General features: G+C 38.2%; 1 non-coding gene across 1 annotated transcript; it reads right to left on the bottom strand.

Moving 5' to 3' along the window:
* Positions 1–8,376: 8,376 nt before the first annotated feature.
* LOC127115956 (small nucleolar RNA R71) lies at positions 8,377–8,483 on the bottom strand. Its single transcript, XR_007800953.1, has one exon. It is a non-coding gene; the product is annotated as a small nucleolar RNA R71 (small nucleolar RNA).
* Positions 8,484–18,013: the final 9,530 nt, after the last annotated feature.

The following is an 18,013-nucleotide window of genomic DNA, read 5'->3' as shown; positions in this document are numbered from 1 at the left end:
CCACCTATCTCAATTCTAGACAAAACATGAATAAGGAAAATGGTTGAGTGCAAAAATCATTCCAAGGAATTCAAAGCCATATATGTCAAAATTGAATCAAACTTACACACACATCATAATACTGATGAATAACATGAAGGGTTACTTTCACTCATCCAAGCAATTAAATCAACAACAACTCGAATCATACGGTTATCACAACAAATACCAAATCATGTGAAAAAGGAGAATCAAGAGGTCTTTCAAAGGTTGTAATGTGGCTTAGGTTACAAGAAAGGATATGATTAAGAGAATTCAACAAAGTTGCCTATCCTAAGGGATCATTCCCAAACATTCAACTCTACACAATTTCCCTTTCTTTGATCCCTATTTTTTTTTCTTATTACATCCACACAACCATGAGCATTTTCTTTGATTTTTTTTTCTTTCTTTACGTTTTTTCTTTGCTCTATGGCTTCAAGGGTGTTTTCTTTTTCTTGTTTCTTTTCAAATTTTCACCTTTTCATAAAAACTCACTTTTCCAAGTTTCTAATCACTTCTCATTTTACTCTCCCCAACTTTAGATTCCAAAACCAAATTTATTCAATAATGCTCCCTACTTAGAAATAAGCAAAAGGCAAAATTTTCAACAACTCGATTTGAGGTTTCAATTGACACGAAAGAAATTAGGATTCATTTATTCCACAATTTTCAATTGATTTTTCAATGATCAATAAAATGAATCCTAAAATAAGCTCAAAGGGGTTTAACTAAGGATTATTCCTCACAAGGTTAGTTGATTCAAACTTTTTGGTCAAGTGGTTTTTCTCATAAACAATGCCTCTATCATTTTCCAAATTTTCACACAAAAATAGATTGATGCATGATTTAGCATGATAAGAATGATTTGAAATAATGCTCGGTTTCCCGCTTTTTAGTGTACAATGGAAAACCTCCTCACAATTGGTTAAGTCCTATTTTGATTCAAAAATGACATGTATTTCAATGAATTTATGATATGGACTTTGCATACACCATCAAACTACTCATGTTAAGTCTAGAAAGCGATAAAGTGTACCTTGAAATGCCAACACTAATTCTTATCACCACCACTCGAAGTGTCCTATGCTTCTTTCTTTGCGAACATTTCTTGGTTGCTTTAAGCTTGACTTAAGAGTAAGAACAATTAAACAAAATTGTTGGTAAACCAATTTGATTGTAACACACTTAAATTTCAAAAAGTATTCATGCAATTATCAAAACAACTAACAAACCAAAGTTCAAAATTCAACAAAAACAGTAATAATACACAGAAAACTCAAAATAAAAACAAACCCTACAATTCAACAAACTCCTCAATCTTCCTTCATTTCATCGCCATGGGTTGCACCACCTCCTGCACCCAAAAAAAAAAACTAGCCTGCCCTCAGGCCACTTAGCATAATCAACATAATCCTCCTAGGAAGGGAATGGAGAGGAATAGTTTTGAAATTTGGAGGTTTGGAAGTGGAGCAGCGAGGTTGTTGAAAGAATCTCCTAAGTTTGTGAAAATAGGAATGAAACGAAAATGACATAAAATAGAACTTAAATGGTTCTGCCCTGCTCAGTTCGCTGGGCGAACTGAAGGAATTTTCAGTTTTTTTTTTATATTCATTTCGCTGGGCGAACACTGTTCGCTGGGCGAACTGAAGGAAATTTCAAAAAAAATTGTTGGCAGTGGACAAAACTTAAGTGGTTCTGCTACGCACTGTTCGCGGCGCGAACTAAAGCTTTCCATTCAGTTCGCGGGGCGAACAGCAAAAAACAGAACCTAATTTTTCAAAATTTAACACAGTAGAAAATCGATAAAACAGAATTGAGAAAATGTAAACTTCAGACTTACAACGTTGGGTTGCCTCCCAACAAGCGCTTTGTTTAACGTCGTTTAGAGCTCGACGGTTCAACGGTCTTCATGATCCGGCTTTGTTGAGCAACTTCCTCAAGGGCTTTGTTGTCTTCAAGAGGTTCTTGATGAACCTTCGATAAAATCTGATACCACCCGTTTTCGGAACTACTTGCACAACACTTACCCATTCACCATCGGAGATAGAACAATTCGTCCCGGCCTCTACTAGTTTGACAACTTCCTTCTTTTTCAGCACTCGTATCAATTGATTCTCCTCATTTGTGGACAATGTATTGCTAATGACCACCGGTTTAGTACAATCATCACCAAGGAACACATACTTCAAACGTGGCTCTAGTTTCGGCTCTTCCACTTTCTCTGTCATATCCAAGCCTTCGTTTGTCTCTTCATGATAAACAAGTTCTCCACAAGACTCTAATTCATGCAACATTGCTTCCATCTCTTTTCCTTCATTGTTGGTCGAAACTTTGTAGACTCCGATAAGAGATTTCTCTGATGGATTAGAAACATGAACCTGGTCTGCGATCTCAACTAGTCCCTCCTTGGTGGCATCGATTCGGAAGGAGTCATGCTTAACATTTGGATGCTTTTTGGCTTCAAAAAGATTGAAGGCTACCTCTTCATCTTGCACCCTCACTTTCATTAGTCCATCATCAATATCAATCATCATTCGGGCCGTTTTCATGAATGGTCTTCCAAGAATTATAGGAACCTCACGATCCTCATCCATGTCTACTATCACAAAATCTACAGGAAACAAGAATTTGTCCACCTTCACTAACATGTCTTGAGCAACTCCATATGGTGAAGTAGTAGACTTATCAGCTAGTTGTAAAGTCATCCTTGTAGATCTGATCTCAACATTTCCCAATCTTTTGACAATGGATAGGGGAATTAAATTGATGCTAGATCTCAAGTTAATCAATCCATTACCAATATAGGTGTCTCCAATGGTTGCCGGTAAAACGACTCGGCCCGGATCGGATTCCTTTCTTGGGAGATTCTTTTGAATGATGGCACTACAACGTGCATCGAGCAAGATTGTCTTGTCTTCCACATGTCTTCTTTTCTTTGTGAGAATATCCTTCATGAAGTTTGCATACCGCGGCATTTGCTCTAATGCATCGGCAAATGGAATATTGATTTGAAGTTGTTTGAATATGTCCATAAATCGTGCATAGTGTCTAGCATTATCCTTCTTTGATGGTGCGTGCGGATAGGGTAGATGTTGAACTGGAATGACATTCACTCCTTTGTCTCTTGTTTTCTTTTTTCTTGGTTTAATTTCCTTCTTCATTTCCGCTTCACACTGCTGTTCTTCCATCAATTACTGATTCTGCTGTTTTCGCGGCGCGAACTGAGCAGTTTCTGCCACTTTCTCCTTCCCACAAGCCACATCCTCATTTTCTAGCACAGCATCCATATCATTCTCAACTGTAATTTCCTCACTTTTTTTACTTGTCAACTCTCTACCGCTTCTAGTAAAAATTGCTTTACAATGCTCCTTTGGATTAGTTTGAGTGTTAGCGGAGAAAGAAGATCCTGCAGTTTGTTCCGACAGTTGTTTCGCAAGTTGACCTATTTGATTTTCCAAATTCTTGATTGCTGCCTCATTGCTCTTCTGATTTGCCATGGAGGCTTGCATGAATTGTTAGAGAGTGTCTTCTAGCTTTGAATTTCCTCCTTGCGATTGTTGTCCTTGAGAATTTAGGTGTTGATAAGGACTTTGCTGCTGAAAATTTTGGTTGTTGAACCTTGATGGTTGATAACCTTGATTGTTCCTTTGATAGCCTTGATTTTGATTGTTCACATAGCTTACTTCTTCTAGTGGAGGGCAAAAACCAGTAGGATGATCTCCTTGGCATAATTCGCAACATGCTACTTGATGTCGAACTTGAGACCCTTGAATTTCCTTCATTTGCTGTGGAAGCTTGGCCATTTGTTGAGTAAGCAACTCCACTTGTTGAGAGAGTAGCTTGTTTTGAGCAAGAATGGCGTCATTGGTATTTAACTCAAGAACTCTCGGTTTACGTTGTGAAGGACTACAGTCATGTTGACTTTAACGATCATTGAGTGCCATCCGGTCAATAATGACTTTAGCTTCTTCCGCATTCTTTGACATAAGAGAGCCACCCGCGGTAGCATCCAAAAGTGTTTTGTGAGTTGATTGGAGCCCATTTAGAAAAATATGGATTTGAGTGAGCTCATCAAAACCATGACCCTTGCATTTTCTCAACATTGACTTGAATCTTTCCCAAACCTCATTGAGAGACTCGTTGCTTCCTTGAGTGAATACCGCAATAGCCGTTTTGGCTTCCATGAATCGGGATTGAGGGAAATATCTTTCTAAGAACTTTTCTTCTAGCAAATTCCAATCCGTCATCACTCTTGCTGCTTGATCAAGGTACCACTCTTTTACCTTTCCCACTAAGGAGTGTGGGAACATCCTTTTGAATAATGCCTCTTCACCCGTTTCATTAATTCCCGTAGAACCCGCAATCTCATAGAATTTGATGAGATGGGTATATGGATCTTCATGATCCATTCCGGTGAATGGATTTGCATAGAGAAGTTGGAGGATTCCGGTCTTCATCTCCGTATTTCTTCCTTCACGGGCAAATTGGGCATTTCTTCTTGGACTATTAGCGGACATTTCGGTACAATTGTCATCCGCCATGTTTCCGTTATAAGCTTCTACAACCACTTCTTCGATTTGAACAAGTGTGGAAGTAGATGCTTCTTCTCTCCGGTTTCTCTCTTCAGTTAGTTTCCTTCTTCTTCGTATTTTGCTATTGAGCTTCCGAAGTGTTCTTTCAATTTCGGGATCGAATTGAAATTGCTCCTCGGTAGCTTTTCCTCGCATGCACTAGAATCTACAAAACTAACACACCAAGTGAAACAAAAGAGGGATAGTAATACAAGTAACAAAACTTAAAACAATGAATTATTGCAATGCTTGTAATATCGAACACCAATCCCCGGCAACGGTGCCAATTTGTTGAAAAGTATATCTTTGGCAAATATTTTTATATCGTATCCACAGAGATTGGTTGATATTACCGCCGTTCTATAATCCGATTTGTTATAAGTTTAGAAAGTAACAAAGTTGTTTTGGTTGGAAAATTATCTTGTGAATAAATGTCACTAAAAACAGTAAAATGGTTTTAATCAAATGTAAAAGCTTGGCAAGATTGGAGTTCACTATTCTAAATGCTTATGATTCGTTATGATAACTATATAGATTTAAGATTATTGATGATGTTCAAGTATCCTCTCAAAGTCATTTATGTCTAAATGATATTGTGATAATCACTATATTGATCCTTAGACGATCTCTCCACCTAACTATCAATATAGCAATCTTTAATGTTTAATACTAAAGAAGAGTAATGAATAAATCTATCTCTACAACTTATTCACTACTTGAAAATTTGTTTTATGTCAAGACTCAAATAATCTCTTTCAACAACTACTCAAATCTGATTTTCAACTTAGGGCAAAAACAGTATTCAATACATCAACAATCTTTATCATATATAAAAGTTAAATGGAATACATAAACAAATGAGAATAGCTACTACCTCCAATCTTGACAAAATGGAGTTTAGCTCCTCATCATTATTGTTACAAAGCAGAATGTTAATGGTAGAAAAACTCTGTTCTTCTCTCTTACAAAAATATCTCAATGTATCAATGTGTGAATAATGATAATGAATGTCTTAGAATAATGTGTTTTTCTCTCCTAAAAGAGTTGACATTTCCTTGATTGATCATTTCCATCCAAAGCAAAAAAGCTATTCCAAGACAGACACCAAAATGGCAAAACCAACTGGTATTGGAAACATCACACTTGGCCAAAACAGCTTGCTGGATTCGCAGGGTTCGCTGGGCGAACTTTGTTCGCGGCGCGAACTGAAGCTTCCCATTCAGTTCACTGGGCGAACTCTGTTCGTTGGGCAAACTGAAGCTACCTCAGCTTCCTTGCTTTGCAAGCTTCATGTAATTGTTCTTCCAAGCGTTAATCTTCAAGAATAGGCCTCCAAATTGCATTCAACACTTCTTCCAAATTATGATTATGCATTCCGAAGCTCTCTTGTCCAAAAATTCTACAAAACTAACAAAAATGTGAAATAACTACTGATAACATGAAATAATATAACATTCTAGGACTCAATTTAATTAAATTATATTATTATTTACTTCAATTTATTTCATTTTATTAGATATTACGCGGTATTTTCTTTCTATTTATCTCAGGTGGTTTATTTGAAGCACAAGTAAAAAAGGAAGAAAAGGAGGTGCAAAAAGGAATGAAAAGAACCAAATATCAAAAGCCAAAGCCCAGCCCAAAAAGCACAGGCGCTGTGCCTGTGACGAGCGTCACGCTTTACACACTTGTGTGACGAGCGTCACACATGGTGTGACGGACGTCACACCATTCTCCTATATTTTTGGCTTCAGAGACGTTGAGTCCTATTTGCACGCCTGACCATTTGCCACGTGAAGACCTTTGACGCGGAATACCTTTGGAAACAGTTACAACAAGTGACCAATATAAATAGTAACCTTACGGAAAACCCTAGAGGTTCCACGCTTCTTCGCCGTTTTCTCTTTTTCGCATTTTTTCTCTTCCAGCAGTACAAGCACATTTTTACAGCATTACTTTTAAGATTTTTATATTGTTTCCTTTGCAATTTCTATTTTTCTTTTCCAGCAATTAATTAATTTTTCGCACAGTAGTTTCTACACCGGAAACTATTGTGTACCTTTCACCGGATCTAACCTTTCGTTAGAATCTAGTTTTTTTATTCCTTCGCCTTTATTTTTCTGTTTGATTGAAGAATTCAAGAACAAATCCAACCGGCCTGTGGTGGAGTGTTCAAGACTGCTATTTAATTTCTCAGGTTCTTTAATTATTGTTTGAATTTATATATGCCTTGCTTTATTGTTGATTTATATTATTTGCCTGAGATGAATTTGTTTATGCATGACAATTATTTAGATCTGTTTAGCATGTCTGGCTAATTTATTTAGGTATCGGTATGTAAAGTAAGCGGAATGAAGGAATCAAAACCAAATTGGTTTAATTAAGTTTAAAATTAAAATCACTCTTTTTACGGTCTCAATTTACAGGTTTAATAACAAGGTTTTTGCACGAAAGTAAAAGACATAAAGAAGTTAAAAGCAATAGAACGAGAGTTTGAGTTTTTGACTGGACAGTGTTAATTGGACATTAATTCTAGATCAGGGCGAGAGCAATTTTTAGAGTTAATTAAATTCTAATCTTTTTCAAAAAGTATTTTTAAAGGTTGAATGTGAGGACGAGAGTTAAGCATTTGAATTTAATTATATAACCTAAGTCAACAGAGCGAGAGTTTGAGATAAGGGTGTTTAAACGATTAGTGTTTTCTTAAAAAGAGTTTCTACGGATTCTATTGTTTTCAAAAAGTGGTTTTTGACATAACTAATAAGTGACAGCTACGTTAATATAAAATCATAGTTTATTCAACAGAGCGAGAGTTTGAGATAAGACTTTTAATCAATAGTGTCAACTGAAAAGATTTATTTTAAAACCAAGAAACCAACGAAGAATTGATTCCCTAATTACGACGAACTACATACCAATATCCGTTTAATTGATATTTAATCTAGATTTTTAGTTTAGTTTTAGCTTTTCCCCCTAACAATCAAAGTATTATCCGCCTTAGCTTTACGAAGTAACCTTAGAAAACGGTATATCGATTCATAAGTCCCTGTGGGATCGATATCTTTTAAAACTACGCGATAGAACTGTGCACTTGCAGTTTGTAGCCCAAATTCGACTCATAAAGTCGCGATCAAGTTTTTGGCGCCGTTGCCGGGGACTTTTATTTAGTCGATATCGTAACTCTTCTGTTACGCTGTAGAGACTAAGGCTTTTCTTTTTCTTTTCTTTCTTTCGTTAATTTGTATGCCACACACTCGCTCACAAGGCGAGCCGTTCTACTTACGAATCAACGATATCGAACTGTATCTTCGAGTCTTACGATGAATTCGGGAATATCGTGCTGCAAACAATCTCCCTCCTGTTGAACTTCCTGATTTCAAAAATATTTTCCCTTCGATACCCGAGATGGCAGAGCCAGCTCGTGCTCTTCGAGATTACGCCGCTCCATCGCAAGATGAGCCGCATTCGAGTATTGCTCCACCCGCAATCGAAGCAAACAACTTTGAACTTAAACCTTCACTGTTGCAGGCAGTGCAACAGAACCAATTCTCTGGAAATCCTACCGAGGATCCAAACCTTCATTTATCCGTATTTGTCCAATACGCTGATACTGTTAAAGCTAATGGTGTCACTTCAGAGGCAATTCGACTTCGTCTTTTTTCCTTTCTCGTTAAGAGATAGCGCTAGAAGATGGCTTCAATCTCTTCCTTCCAACTCAGTCACCACATGGAACGAGTTGAAGAAAGTTTTTCTTGCCCGATATTTTCCGCCGAGCAAAACAGCTATGTTAAGAGCCCAGATAAATGGATTTAAACAGAAAGATAACGAGTCTCTCTTCGAAGCATGGGAAAGATACAAAGACATGATGAGACTTTGTCCACACCATGGTTTAGAAGACTGGTTAGTAATTCATACCTTCTATAATGGTCTCTTGTACAACACGAGGTTAACAATAGATGCCGTTGCAGGTGGTGCACTAATGAACAAACCATATGCTGACGCTTACCAACTTATCGAAAGCATGGCTCAAAACCACTATCAGTGGGGAAGTGAACGAACAATGGTAGAAAAACCTCAAACGAAAACTGGCATGTACGAGATAAGTAACCTTGATCATGTTAATGCAAAAGTGGATGCTCTGGTCCAGAAAATTGAAAGTTTAAATGTATCACCTCCAGCCACCGTGGTAGCCATAACTCAGAATTGCGAAGTCTGTGGAATCCAAGGTCACACTCCTGCAGATTATCAACTCCTAACAGGAATCCAAGCGGAGCAAGTAAACTATGCTCAAGGAATCCCCTACTCGCATACCTATAACTCAAATTGGAAGAATCATCCCAATTTTTCATATAAGAGTAATAATGCTTTATACGCACCTGGACAATCTCCAAATCAAGCCCCAGCTATACCTCCAGGATATCAGAAGCTGATCCCATCTACACCTAACAATAACGCCCCTAGGAAATCCAACTTGGAAATCATGATGGAAAACTTTATAGCCTCTCAACAGCAAACCAATAAAGATTTCCTAAACCAGAATGTACACACTGGCGAACAAATTAAACAACTAGCAAGTAAAGTAGATGCCCTGGCTACCCATAACAAAATGCTGGAAACGCAAATATCACAAGTAGCCCAACAACAAGCGCCTACTGCTGCCCCAACTGGTACATTTCCTGGCCAACCCCAACCTAACCCAAGAAGCCACGCTCATGCAATTATACTGAGAAGTGGAACGGAAGTGGAAGGACCGTCTGACCCAAGGATAGAAAACCAAAACTCTAAAAAGTCAACTGAGGAGGAAAGTGAACCTAAGGAAAAGGAAGAGAGTAATAAGGAAACCGTAGAAAAGAAGGAACCTTATGTACCTCCACCACCTTATAAACCACCTATCCCTTACCCTCAAAGGCTTATTAAAACCAAAGATGCGGGCCAATTCAAAAATTTGTTGACCTACTAAAACAATTAAACGTCACAATTCCGTTTACAGAAGCTATTACGCAGATGCCCTCATATGCCAAGTTTTTAAAAGAAATTCTTTCTAATAAAAGGAAACTTGAAGATAGCGAAACTGTTACACTCACCGCTGAATGTAGCGCTATAATCCAGAATATGCCTCCTAAACTTAAAGACCCAGGTAGTTTCTCTATACCCTGTCACATAGGAAAATTTGTCATTGACAAAGCCTTATGCGATTTAGGAGCCGGTATTAGTGTTATGCCTTTATCCATATGCAAGAGACTTGAAATGGGAGAATTAAGACCAACTAAAATGTCTGTGCAATTAGCAGATCGTTCCGTTAGATGTCCTGTAGGAATTCTTGAAAACGTTCCAGTGCGCATAGGTCAATTCTACATTCCAACCGATTTTATAATTATGGATATTAGAGAAGATGAAGTTACACCCATTATACTGGGAAGACCGTTCTTAGCAACGGCTGGTGCAATCATAGACGTAAAACGAGGACGACTCACTTTTGAAGTAGGAGAAGAGAAAATTGAGTTCATTCTTTCCCAATTTTTGAAAGCACCTGCAATAGAAGATACATGTTACTTCATGGATATCATCGATGAATGCATAAAAGAAACTGAGTTAGAAAAAGACAAATCATCTGACTATCTTGTAGAAGACAAACTTAACCAATGTTTAGCAATAACATCGGATCCTACGCAATGCCTTAAGAAACCAACCCTAGACCTGAAAACACTTCCCAAAAATCTGAGATATGAATTCCTAGACTTAGAACTTGAACGACCAGTGATAGTTAATGCTGACCTAGGAAGACTCGAAATAGAAAAACTCCTGCATATCTTAAGAAAATATCCAACCGCACTAGGTTACAACATCACCGATCTTAAAGGAATAAGTCCTTCTATTTGTATGCACCGCATCATGCTAGAAGAAGACTGTAAAACTTCTAGGGAACACCAGAGGAGACTAAACCCGATCCTGAGTGAGGTAGTGAAGAAGGAAATAACCAAGTTATTAGAGGCAGGTATCATATACCCTATATCTGATAGCAAATGGGTTAGTCCTGTACACGTAGTACCAAAGAAAGGAGGTATAACAGTCATTGAAAATGAAAAAGGAGAAACTATAACCAAACGAATCGAATCGGGATGGAGAATGTGCATTGACTATAGGAAACTAAACAAAGCAACCCGAAAAGATCATTTCCCTTTACCATTCATTGACCAGATGTTAGAACGATTAGCAAAACATTCTCATTTCTGCTATCTAGACGGTTACTCAGGTTTCTTTCAAATACCGATTCACCCTGATGACCAAGAAAAGACAACATTCACATGTCTTTTTGGTACCTTCGCTTATAGACGAATGCCGTTTGGCTTGTGTAATGCTCCTGCAACCTTCCAAAGGTGCATGATGGCAATACTCGCCGATTTTCTAGAAAACATCATGGAAGTATTTATGGATGACTTTTCCGTATGCGGACAAAGCTTTGAAGAATGCCTTGAAAACCTAGAAAGAGTTCTAGAGCGATGTGTAAAAGTAAACCTAGTACTTAATTGGGAAAAATGTCACTTTATGGTACAAGAAGGAATTGTTTTAGGACACATCATCTCGAATAGAGGAATTGAAGTAGACAAAGCCAAAATAGAGGTAATCGAAAACCTTCAACCTCCGAAAACTGTGAGAGAAGTACGAAGCTTCTTAGGACATGCCGGTTTTTACCGATGATTCATTAAAGACTTCTCTAAAATAACTAAACCTTTGACCGGACTATTAATGAATGATGCTGAATTCATATTCGATAATAGATGTTTAGAAGCATTTCAAACGCTTAAACAAGCATTGATCTCCGCACCCATAATGCAGACACCAGATTGGAACGAACCATTCGAAATAATGTGTGATGCCAGTGATTATGCTGTAGGTGCTGTTTTAGGACAACGAAAGGATAAAAAGCTTCATGTTATATATTACGCAAGTAGAACTCTAGATGAAGCACAAATGAATTACGCCACAACCGAGAAAGAACTTCTAGCAGTAGTGTTTGCGCTAGATAAATTTCGTTCTTACTTGGTCGGAGCCAAAATAATCATCTACACTGACCACGCTGCTATCAAATACCTCTTAACAAAAAAGGATGCTAAACCTAGACTCCTAAGGTGGATCCTGTTGCTACAAGAGTTCGATTTGGAAATCAAAGACAAGAAAGGAACTGAAAACGTAGTAGCAGATCACCTCTCGAGACTTGAGAACCTTGAACCGGAAAGAACATCGATCAACGATGATTTCTCGTACGATAAACTTATAGCTACTTTGGAAGAAAATAACGCTGATAAACAGGTAGAAACCACCTTAGCTATATGTGTTACACCGTGGTACGCTGACCTCGTCAATTATTTAGCTGCCGGAATAGTTCCACCTACTTTATCCTACCAGCAGAAGAAACGATTCTTCTATGACATAAAACACTATTACTGGGATGACCCCTTACTTTTTAAAAGAGGCCCCGATGGTATTTTCCGTCGGTGTATACCCGAGGAAGAGGTAGAAAATATAATCCAACACTGTCACTCCGCTCCTTATGGTGGACATGCAAGTACATCCAAGACCTGCTCTAAAATCCTACAAGCCGGTTTTTATTGGCCAAATATATGGAAGGATGTACATGCAGCTATTAAGAAATGTGACAGATGTCAACGCATAGGAAACATATCTAGACGTGACGAGATGCCACAAAAGGGCGTTTTGGAAGTAGAGATTTTTGACGTGTGGGGAATAGACTTCATGTGACCTTTTCCATCCTCTTTCGGTAACAAATACATACTCGTGGCAGTTGACTACGTATCGAAATGGATTAAAGCTATAGCTTCTCCAACAAACGACACACGAGTAGTAACTAGACTCTTTAAGAATATAATATTTCCAAGGTTTGGTGTCCCAAGAATAGTAGTCAGTGATGGTGGATCGCGTTTCATATCCAAGGTACTCGAAAAACTACTGCTTAAGTATGGCGTAAGACATAGAGTTGCGACACCTTACCACCCTCAAACCAGTGGGCAAGTGGAAGTGTCTAACAGAGAAATCAAACAGATACTAGAGAAAACAGTCGCCACTTCAAGGAAAGACTGGTCATTGAAATTACCAGAAGCTTTGTGGGCTTACCGAACTGCTTACAAAACTCCCATAGGGACAACCCCATTTAAGCTCATTTATGGAAAATCCTGTCACCTCCCGGTAGAATTAGAACATAAAGCCTATTGGGCTATTAAAAATCTAAATTTAAACTATAAAGCCGCCGGCGAAAAGAGAATCCTTGATATAAGCGAATTAGAGGAACTCAGAAGAGACGCTTACGAAAATGCCAGAATCTACAAAGAAAGAACAAAACAATGGCATGACAAGCGCATATCAAGGAAAATCTTCAAACAAGGCGATACAGTCCTTTTATTTAACTCTAGGCTAAAGCTATTTCCGGGAAAACTACGATCTAGATGGTCAGGTCCTTTTCAAATCACCAATGTTTTTCCCAGTGGAGCAGTAGAAATTAAAGGCAAATCTATGGAACCATTTACCATAAACGGGCAACGTCTAAAACATTATCACTATGCAGAAAACAATGAAGATTCGCAAGTCTTGCACTTAGACGAAATGCCTCCAGAACTTAGAGATTATAATTGATAGTTTTTATGTCGAGCTTGCGACATTAAACAAAGTGCTTAGTGGGAGACAACCCACAAATATTTATATTTTTTTTATTTCTTCCTTAATTATTCTTTTAAATTTTATTTAGTATTCTTTCTTAATTTATTTTAATTTATTAAAAAGCCTTTTTCTTCTTCTTTCGGCATTTGGCCAAATCCTGACTAAAACTCTTGTTTTTCTTTTCTCTAGCTAACACTAACTTGATGGGACAAATTGACCGTATGGGTATCAAATTCAGAGGAACAGCTCAGAAACAAAAGTTTGAGGAACTAGCCACGAGAGAGATGCTACCTAGCCTGTATGCTGATGACTGGGCAATGACTGCCCTTGGACTAAGACAAAGTGTCCTGTATTTGTTGAATTAGATAGGGTGGGAAACCTCTCCTATCCGTAGACATTTTGTCACTTACCGGAGACTAACATTAGAATTCCTTAGCTCCCTGATCTATCTACCCAGCCATGGAAAAGGAATAAGCAGAGGTTTCATCCAGTTCATAATGTTTAACATGGAGTACCAATTTAATATTCAAGACTTTACCAACCTTTTAGGTTTCCCTACCTCCTTTGATACATTTTTTATAGTGAGCCAAGAAGAACTTTTTGAATATAGAGAACTTGAACACTTTTGGGGAAGCTTGACTGGAAATGACGATCCTGAGGAACATGAGTTTCTCTCTGGAAACATACATAACCCGGCCTTTCGTTATTTCCATAAGATCCTGACCCACACCTTATTTGGGAAGAAGCCAAACAGTACCACAGTTTCACGTGATGAACTCTTCATCATATTTTGTGCTTCCCAGAACCGTCCAGTAAACGGTGCCACTTTTATGTTGGCAAATTTAGACCACCTTATCCAAGATGAACGAGCACCAATTCGAATAGGCGGTTTGATAACCATGATTGGTAATGCTATCGGATTACGTCAGCCTATGCTTGACTTAAGCCCTTTTTGTGGCATTACTATTATGAGTATACCCTTCCTCTTCAACACTATGTTTATAGCAAACCTAGGGTCTGGCGAGTTTGAGCTTATAATTAATAACCAAGTTCTTTGCCTATTCACCATGCCCGATCCTAGGACTAGTGTTCATAACCGCAATAACTGGCTCTACAATCTGAACGAAACCCCCTCTCCTGCTAGATCCACTGAATCCATCCAGGACTATGAGATTTGTGATGACCAGATTCCTTATGCTGAATCTGACCCTCAGACACCATCTGGTTACTATGATATTGACCCTCCTCCTCAACCTGTTCAGACCGAAGAATCGGCAATACCCGACCTTAGACATCATATGCCCGGAACTGATTATAACACCGCCATTGAAGCTTTGATGTCAGAACAAGACGCCCTCAGAGAAGAGTTCGCTAACATGAGACAAGAATTTCTGGGATACATGAACGGTATGACAAATCAGTTTCACGAGTTGCTAAACAGTGTTAACTCCTTTGCTCCTCCGGCCAGAGATCATGCAGATGGATAGAAGTTGTTTTCCTTAGTTATTTAGTTTTAAGTTAGATTATTCATTAATGTTATTTCAAATTAAGTTCGTATTTGTTTCTTTTTCGCATTTTTGTTTTTTTTTCTTCCAATGTTACATTATGATTATTTTATGAAGCTATTGATTTATTTTACTTTATTATGAATTATGCAATATCTATCAATAATGCTCTCTACTGTTGCTGCCTACATAACTTATTAAAGAAAAATATAATTATGCACGTAGAATAGCATGCAGGGAAATTTAAATAGCATAATAAAATAATCTGAAGCAAAACAAAATAAATAATAAAAATAAATTACCAAAATCATTATGAAGAACGCAAGCAGAAACCATGCCAATATAACTGTGTGACGAGCGTCACACAATCTATCACGGACGTCACGCCAAGTGCTTGTGACGCCCGTCATGCCCCTGTAACGAGCGTAACACCCTTCTGACTAGGTGAACGTTACAAAGACGTTGGAGACGACCGTTACACCTCTTCACCTTTTACCTTCCCCATTTATTCACATTTACCCACATTTATTTACTTTTCAACCACTCCCTTTCCAACTTCAAATTTTTCCTATAAATACCCACCATACCTTTCTTCCTACATCACAACTATTCTATACAATCAAAATATTTCTTTTCTTTCCTAATTACTTCTTCCAACTCATTCATCAGTATGGCGGGAAATCAAAATTTTGGAAACATCATCTTCCGATCTGAAGATGATAACTATCAAAGAGAGCAATTCGAGCGTTTCCAACAACGAGGTGTCACCTCTACCAGGTATCCTGATTCAACTTGTTTACAACAATTAGGATTACTTCAAGGTATCGAGTGGATGCTCCGCCTTGCCGATCTAACCTTTCTATGCACTCATAATCAACCTACCTACCCCTCCCTAACCTTAGAATTTTTAAGTTCATATGCGTACAACACTCCCACCGGTGAAGACGAATTCTTAACCGGTACCGCAACCTTCCGTATGTTCAACACCGAGTACTCCTTATCCCAAAACCAATTGAGCACCATGCTACAGTTCCCTGTAGAAGGTCAAGTCTACCCCAGAATCCCTCCAAACTTAAACTGGAACACAGTTGCCGCTTTCGACCTCTTTAGGAAAATATCCGGTGTAGATGCCAACAACTGGGAAGAGCTCCTTGTTTCCCATATACATAACCCAACTATCCGGTACTTCATCCGCATCCTACAAAACACAGTTTTTGGAAGACCGAACAACAGCAAGGTCAACACAAAGGAACTATTCTTCCTCGAATGCGTCTTCGAACCGAATGCTAAGGTAAACGCCGCCTCCTTCCTATTTCATCATATCCGCACCTTATGTGCTAGAGGCCGTCAACCTTTTGTAATTGGTGGATTAATCACCACCATAGCACTTGGCTTAAACCTAGGGGACCGACTCCAAACTTTAGAATCTTTACCTCCCCTATTTATGGACATAGGCTACTGTCGGTCCAGCCGCCTAATCAAGAACAGGATAGGCGGAGGGTATTATCTTATGGTGAATAACCAGGCAGTCCCAAGCGTTGTTCTACCCAACATTGCCTTAACCGATGTCACCAATCCCAACCGCCACCTCTATGATCTGAATGCTCCCGAAGCTACCGAGCCTTCACATACAAACCCGTCTACCGACGAGTTCGACGAAATGGAGCACGGTGATCAGATTCCTGCACAACAGTCAGTCCCGCTCAACCCTTCCGATAATGCAGCTGGCCCATCCTCACGACGTCGTCGACGAAGAAGGCCTGCAACCAATGACGACATCATGGATGCTATTGATGGTATGCAAGCACGAAATCTCGAAATAATGCAAATGATGCGCCAAATGCAACAACAACAGGAAGAGAGGAATGCCATAACCGACCAGCGGTTCACTGATTTGCTTAGCAGGTTTGATAACTTAGAAGTACATCAACGATCACCAGGTCCAAGAACAAGAGGCGGCAGGCAGCCTTAACTTTAGTTTCCTTTCTTTTTGTAATTCATTTCTTTTCCTTAAAACATTGGGGACAATGTTTCATTCAAGTATGGGGGGGAAAACCGTGTTCTTTCTATCCTCCTTTTTCTTTTTCAAGTATGTATCTTTCTTTTCATTGTTATTTCCCTTATAAAAAAAAAATTCTTATAATATAGATTTATTTTAAGTCAAGTCCCTAGTGTGAAAAATTCTTATTATCTATTCCCCTCAATTTTCTTGAGCCATAACAAAAATTTAACACACCCAATAAGTATAAAGGTCGCTTATTTTATAAAACTTGAGTGAAATCAAGACAAAAATTATTACCATAACAACGCTCTAAGAACCTCAACATGTTAGATCAGGATAAGTACCTATTATACCAATCCCTTGAACTTTTAGTTTTATAGTAACCCCGAGTAGTTTATACGAGAAGTCAGCACCATCTTAATAGCAAACTACGTGGAGGACCGATGAATATAAGTGAATGATTCCCAAAGTAACATAAAAAAATATATATATCAGGAAATGCACTAATTAAGTTAGGTGATCCTTACCAGATCATTTAATCTAAAGGTTGCAGATCATACAAAAGCATAATATGAAAGATCCATTATGAGTTGGTTCAGCAGGTATCTGGTGCTGAACTTGGTAGGGCGGACTACGGTCCGATCCCCCGCAATTTGCAATGGACTGAATAACGAAGTTATCCGACTTATGTACCAGAACTTCTAGCAAAAAGGGGATCAGAATCACTAACCGGTTACTCCACTATGTGCGCGAAAAGATAAAGGGCTTAATGTGATTTCGCTAGAATGAAAACGGGTGAAATAAGAGTAAAGGAACTAGGATAGCTATAATGGCATTACTCGAACTGGTTTGCATAAGGTGGGGTTGTCTGAGATTGTGACGGTGGTTATTGATGTCAAGATTAAACTCAAGTTACTTCTAAACAAGGTTTACATGCAACCTAGTACGAATTGATGTGTGTTTTGATATTTCATCTGGCTAAAATTTTTAAAACAAGTTCTATACTGTATTTTGCTTGAGGACAAGCAAAGATCTAAGTATGGGGGAGTTTGATAACATGAAATAATATAACATTCTAGGACTCAATTTAATTAAATTATATTATTATTTACTTCAATTTATTTCATTTTATTAGATATTACGCGGTATTTTCTTTCTATTTATCTCAGGTGGTTTATTTGAAGCACAAGTAAAAAAGGAAGAAAAGGAGGTACAAAAAGGAATGAAAAGAACCAAATATC

Source organism: Lathyrus oleraceus, chromosome 1, assembly GCF_024323335.1.
Source record: "Lathyrus oleraceus cultivar Zhongwan6 chromosome 1, CAAS_Psat_ZW6_1.0, whole genome shotgun sequence".
In the NCBI taxonomy this organism is placed as follows: domain Eukaryota; kingdom Viridiplantae; phylum Streptophyta; class Magnoliopsida; order Fabales; family Fabaceae; genus Lathyrus; species Lathyrus oleraceus.
The sequence above is the reverse complement of the archived record's forward strand: the minus strand, read 5'-3'. Positions and strand labels throughout refer to the sequence as shown.